Source organism: Bacillus rossius, chromosome 2 (genome assembly GCF_032445375.1).
Source record: "Bacillus rossius redtenbacheri isolate Brsri chromosome 2, Brsri_v3, whole genome shotgun sequence".
Taxonomy (NCBI): Eukaryota; Metazoa; Arthropoda; class Insecta; order Phasmatodea; family Bacillidae; genus Bacillus; species Bacillus rossius.
The window spans coordinates 53,347,856-53,354,543 of NC_086331.1; the positions used below are offsets into that span (position 1 = coordinate 53,347,856).

At 33.0% G+C, this 6,688-nt stretch overlaps 1 long non-coding RNA gene across 1 annotated transcript; it reads right to left on the reverse strand.

The window, feature by feature from the left end:
- Positions 1-1,783: 1,783 nt before the first annotated feature.
- LOC134529958 (uncharacterized) lies at positions 1,784-5,139 on the reverse strand. Its single transcript, XR_010074755.1, has 2 exons — positions 4,876-5,139; positions 1,784-1,907 (listed from the first exon to the last, which is right to left on the reverse strand). It is a non-coding gene; the product is annotated as an uncharacterized LOC134529958 (long non-coding RNA).
- Positions 5,140-6,688: the final 1,549 nt, after the last annotated feature.

Here is a 6,688-nt window from a genome sequence, read left to right on the forward strand (position 1 = left end):
TATTCGTTATAATTACTATGGCAATTGTAGCCCGTATAACTCAATGTTACTTATTGTTCACCCTGTTTTTTTGCATTGACGGGTGTTATCCGCATAGCCTTGCGATTATTGTTACACTTAATATGTGCTATTGTGCCTTGATTTCACTACACCTGTATTTTTTACTATTCAGATAATACTTTCATGCTTGTACGTTTTGATATTGATAAAACACTTGTGTGCTAGATAAATTTAGCCTAGCATTTAAAGCTCTCATGGACGTACTATCGTAAACGAATTATGCCTTCCCAGATAGCAAAATAAGCTTGATTCAAGCTTGAATCAAGCTTGCCATGTCAAGCCTGCAAGCTTGAATCAAGCTTGTCACGACAAGTGTGTTAGCTTGAATCAAGCTTGATTCAAGCTAAGCTAGTTTACACATGACAAGCTTGCAGCAAGCTTGCCATATCAAGCTTGCAACAAGCTTGCCGCGACAAGCCTTCATGCTTGCTGCAAGCTTGTCATGGCAAGCTTGATTCAAGCTTGCAGCAAGCTAGCCGCATTAAGCTTGCATAATGCTTGCCGCGACAAGCTTGCAGCAGGCTTGCCGCGACAAGCTTGCAGCAGGCTTGCCGCGACAAGCTTGAGGCAGGCTTGCGCGACAAGCTTGAGGCAGGCTTGCGCGACAAGCTTGAGGCAGGCTTGCCGCGACAAGCATGCAGCAGGCCTGCCGCGACAAGCTTGCATAATGCTTGCTGCGACAAGTTTGTGCCAGGCTTGCAGCGTCAAGCCTGCACCAGGCTTGTCGCGACAAACTTAGGCTTGTCGCGACAAACTTGTGCCAGTCTTGCCATGATATTCTTAAGGCAAGGGTAAAAGAATACAACCTAAAATCTCGCTTATATATTGTTCAGTCAACAATATCCAAAAGGAATATTACCCAGAGTCAGCTGCAATGAATTCAACTACCATTTGTGTGGTAATACTAGCTTAAACAATTGCTAGGTACGTTGATAAAATAAAAAAGATTTAGGTTTCAGACCCAAAAGGTGTATTCAAAAGATAATAATTGCTTCATTGTTATGATCTTTACTACTAATAATTTAATTAGAGACATGTGAATGTAGAAACCACATCATTCATTAACTCTCTACCTTCTAAGTTACATAAAGTTCTGGACCTTATGAGATGTATTGAAATGTGTGCAACACAAATACAGCAAAAACAGCTTGTACGAATTCAGTAACCTAACTTAATAGTATTATGTAATTTGGTAATGTATTAAACTTAAGCCTAAATCTTAACATACAACTTTTCACAAGGAATTTCTCAAAGTAGTTATAAGTATGAGTAAATGTCGGAAGTAAGTGTGACAATATCAACAAAAAATATTCTGCTCTTTCCTTAATACCTATTCGCTTCCTTAATTGTCAATAAAAAAAAAACCAATGTTTAGCCAACTTTTACATTCTGAGATTTTGCGTGTCAACAGCAGCTCTGCTGATAAAGTCAGACAGTTATATTTTTATTTAGAATTTAAATTGAGGTTGTTTAATCATTTTTTAATTAGTAAACTGTTTTCCTAAAACAAATTGGGGTGTAACTATGAGGGACGGGTGTTACAGAGTTTGTCTTGAGGTCGGGATAAAATATTTCCCCAAACATCACTTTAACAGTGTTTTTCAATTATCCATTGACCCCTTGCCAGTCATTACACCGGATAACCAGGAGTCTACTGTATTACAAAATTAAAAAAACGTAAGAACAGAGATGACAAACAAAAGGAGAAATAAGTCAAAGCATATTACAGTTACTAAAAATTTATTTATATTATAATTTATACAATAAGCAATCTACTATAGTATCATATATAATTTTAGTGGCCTGGATCATTTTCAGCTGGTCCTTGGTGCTGGTTTCTGTTTCCTCTGGAACAAAATATATATATATAAACACTGAAATTGATGCATCACATTAACCAACACATTTGCAAATACCTATTGCAAAAAAAAAAATTTTAAACAATGACACATGCTTCTACTTATTATTGGCATTTCAATAAATATCTGTTGTTTTCAGATTAAGTCATAAGGTTTTAACATTTTACTGCACAAATTACATACTAACAATCAACAACATGGCTAGCATAAAAATAGGGCAGACAATACATATGCTATTACATACAACAAAATATGTACGTATTGGCCCGAATGTAAGGCGACCCCCTAATATCAGGCAACCTGCAGTTTCAGGAGGCCAAACAAATGTAAAAATTCATTAGTCATTACTTTTGTGCGACAAATCCTATTTGTGTTGACTGATGCATAATAATATATTAATGTCTATTTATCTAATTACTTATTTGAAAAAAGTTTGAATGGCCTACCCCAAAAGACAAAAGAAAACAATTACAAAATATTTACTGTGTTTTATCATATAATCGTTGCGCATGTGTAATTGTCGCACTGTTATTTTAGGGCTAGGGCGTTAAAATTTGGAAAAATTTATTTCACATAACCGTTGCATGATGTTTTTGGCCCAGCTGTTCAGTTCCCGGCTTTGTGTAGGTAGTAAATAGTAAACATGACAGGATAAAATTTGATCATAATATGTTTTAGTTTCACGACTTATTAATTTAAATGGATTTGTGTGCTTTGGTGTACTCTATTTTCAATTAAACGTACTTTCCATAATAGAATTGTGGTCATTTTCAGAGCTACTTCCTTCCTCTGAAGTACCACTTGCCTCGTCCAATTTTCGCATCTCTCATTTAAGTAAAAATGGTCGCCCTATATACGGACCCATAGTCTACGGTACTTTTATGATACTGTTTTAGCCAGTTCTATATTGACATGTAGATATATACTGGAACCACAAATTAGATTTGGCATATTTAGCTACCAATTATACCCCATATTCTTTCTAAGATTTCTCCAACACATATGAACTGCCAAACACAGTCTCAATGTCCACAAGTGCCAACCTAAAATAATGAGATCATGCTAAAATTCTGTGTACAATGAGATGAGTACACAATAAATGGGTGATGCAAAGACATAATTTTATTTAGTAACATAATAGCCAAAGTGATTAATACACATGTAGTTAAACCAATCTCTCACTTAGCACATCTTTAAATTGTGCACACTCATTTAGCTTGTTATGAATTTTACTACAGTGAAACCCCTTATTTACGTTACTGGTATTTACAATTCCCATTTTTTGCACAATATTCTTCCGGTGCCGTTTGGTTCCCATTTAATCCAATACAATACTCTCACGTGAATAACATCTCAAAAATTGCATCCATCTTGCTAGTTAAATCATGTAACACGTAACACACAAGCAACTTGGTGCAATCGCCATACATGATGAAACTGTAAAAGAATTGTCCGAGAATAAACATGTGAAACGTGAAATTAAAAACGGCATTTACAAGTTGCCAACACTGGCCTAGTAAAGGCAGGCTTCGAGAAAACATTAGCACATGATGCTAGAGCTACAATTTATAGAAATTCCTTATGTTTGTTAGTACTTATACATACAGAATTATGTACATTATGTATTTATTTCTGGTGTTAATCTTAGTCAACGTCTAACTTTTTCAGCAATATATAATTATTGTAAATAAGGAAAAAATTTTGACTTTTATCTGTACGTTTTTTACAAGATGGTAGTATGTAAAAAACAAGGAAAACATTTTAGATTGATGAAAAACTCAACTAAGTGCATGAACGATGACAAAGAAACTTGTGTTTCACTCACTGAAAGGTTAGGCGTGCCGATTTCCACTCTGAACAAAATTGTAAAAAATCGCGAAATGATTGAAGAAACTGCATCCCAGTTGTAGTGTTTCTAATACATATAAAATACATTCGTGAATCGAAATATAAGGAAAGTAAAGTACTTTAGAAAGAATGGTTGGTTGTGGGTGCAAGGGCCCTGGAATGACCCATAAAATGTGTTTTTATTAAACAAAAGGCGAAATTTTAGCTACATGGCTCGGAATTGATGAGTTTCATATATTCATTGGTTGGATTGACAATTTCAAATGACTAAATGACCATTGGAATTTTTTTTTAAATACTGAAATAAGGTTTTTGTAAAACTTGCTGTATGTTTTTTTTAATGTAACTTTTGCTTTAGTAAACTATCCTTATGTATTGACATTTTTATCAATATTCTTAATCTGCAAACATCTGATATGAATTGCCAACTACATTATGAAAGTACGTATGTATTTTATAGATGCTTACCTACACTTCACAGAATGTAAATAAGAGATTAAAGATTAAATGTCAATTATTATTTTAGATATGCTTTAGACACTCATAATAAGGAATAGTTATGTTTATATGATAGTGCAATATGTTAAGGTTGTATAATATGACAGTTATCTGACCAAAAAATGATTTTCCATACATTTCCCTTATTTTACACTTTTTTACTTTGTGCCCACGAACATGCAAATAAGGGGTTTCATTGTATCCTAGTCTAGTATTAACACATACGTAAATTTATCATCACATTGCAGAAAAAGAAACTACATAGTTAAAGATTCCTTTCAAACTGTGCTCCAAATAAAATTCAACAAGTGTTAAATTAAGCAGTACTGAATCGAAAACCAAATATATTTTATTTTAATTTTTGTTGCAGAAATACACAGATGAGAAATATCATGTAATGAAAGTCTGTAGTTCTTAATTTTTTATAAGACAAAAATCTGGAAATCCAAATTCCACTCACTACCAGAATTGAAAATTGTAAAATAAAATGCAAAATTATTATTTTTTGTATATAAAAGGCAACTAGCCAAAAATATAATCATGGACAACTTTCAATGTTACAATAAAAAACATGGTTAAAATAAAGTTGTTAGAATAACAAAAGTTTTACCTCCTCATTACTCTTGTTTTGCTCTGTTGCAGCCACAGGCAGATTGTTTCCTTCACCTCAATATGGGTAACTTTATGAAGTTTCAGGACAGCAGCTGCAAAAACCAATAAATAAATAACATATCAGCCATATTCACAATATAGATTAATTCAGACACTTTATCCCCAAAATTTTAAATTATATCTAGCAAGAGCATATCCAATAATACTGCACTTTTAATTAAGCTGTGCACAACAATTTTGGTCAATTATAAGTTGTAAAGCTAATTTCTTCAACGCCTCTTTTCTAACGTCCAAAAGATGCATTAATAAATTTATTATTAAAAAAGACCTAGAAATTCTAATGTTATGTCTCTTAGCCCTCATTTAATAATTATAATGGTATCTTTGCCTCGAAAGGAAACTTAGGGAGACAGGATTGGAATTATATAGAATATTGTGGAAGCAAGAGTACATGACTTTAATAACATCATAGAAAAGCGAAAATGAGATAGTAACGCCACGTCCAGAGAATGGGAAGAGAGAGGCAGACTAGGCATCAAGAAAGAAGACCTACATGACAACACTATTCTAACTAATGGATGTTCCTGCATTTTATATACAGTCGTTGGCATGAAAACAAAATGCAGTAGAACTGACCCAGCCAGTAATACCAGATAATCAAATTTCCAGGCTACAAAAAAATCCTACAAATTCAACAAAGCACATGACTTACTTTTCATAGTTACTACTGGCAACTGTTCTGTAATAAGGGAATTGTGATAATTCAAATAAATTACAGTTATGTTTGTTTTCAGTTTTAACAACTAGGCCTACATAGAAAATACTATAACATATATGTAGATGGTTGGTTAGGTTAATTTATTTATAATCAGTAATTCATAATCAATTTCATGATTTAAAGTTATTTTTAATAAATATAACTAAACTTCTTATTGAAACTCTGTAATAGTGCAGCTAAACTACTTTACGTATCCTGTTATGAATACATCCTGTTATGGAAGACTTAGTTTAGTAATTATAGACATTAAGTGAAAAAATTTTCAGATATTTTGAACATCTGGTATTTATTAAGATTGGCCTCTTTTTCGTAAAAATTAAGATAAAAAAAATCTGAAACAACTTCCATTACGTGCATAAAAATTTCCTGTTTTTATAGCAAAAAGGCGTATTACGAAATTCCTTCCCGTTTCGGAGAAATAATAGTTTACATGAAAGTTTAAAATACCTGTTCCTTAAGATGCCAACGGACATTTGTTGTCATTGTAAGTTCGTGAGAGTGGTTTTTAGTAGTTTTCAAACATATTACGTTCCATTTTTTTATCCTAAAACAAATAAAATTATTTGAAACATAGTTTTTTGGCAAATATGTAATGTAGTTAAGACACTAAAGTCTGTGTATTTTCATAGATGTAGCCATCATTGTTTGCACGACTGCAGGACTACGCTATTCAATTGGGGTGTTTTTCTTTTGGAGAATGTATTCAAATGTATTCAAACGGTGTTTTATTTCTTTGTTAAAGACGGCCTACAGCGTTTAGAACAACAGCAATTTGCGCTATTAGGTTGCAGCCGTTAAAGGGAATACATCAATCTAAATAAAAACAATTTCCCATTTTAATAGCAAAAAGGCACATTACGAAATTCCTTTTTGTTTCGGAGAAATAATAGTTTGCATTAAAGTTTACAATACCTGTTTCTTAACGCGCCAACGGACATTTGTTGTCATTGTTTGTATGTCCGTGAGAGTGGTTTTTAGACGTTTTCAAAGGGTATTTTTTCTTTTGGAGAATGTAGTCATGTGGCAGGCAAAT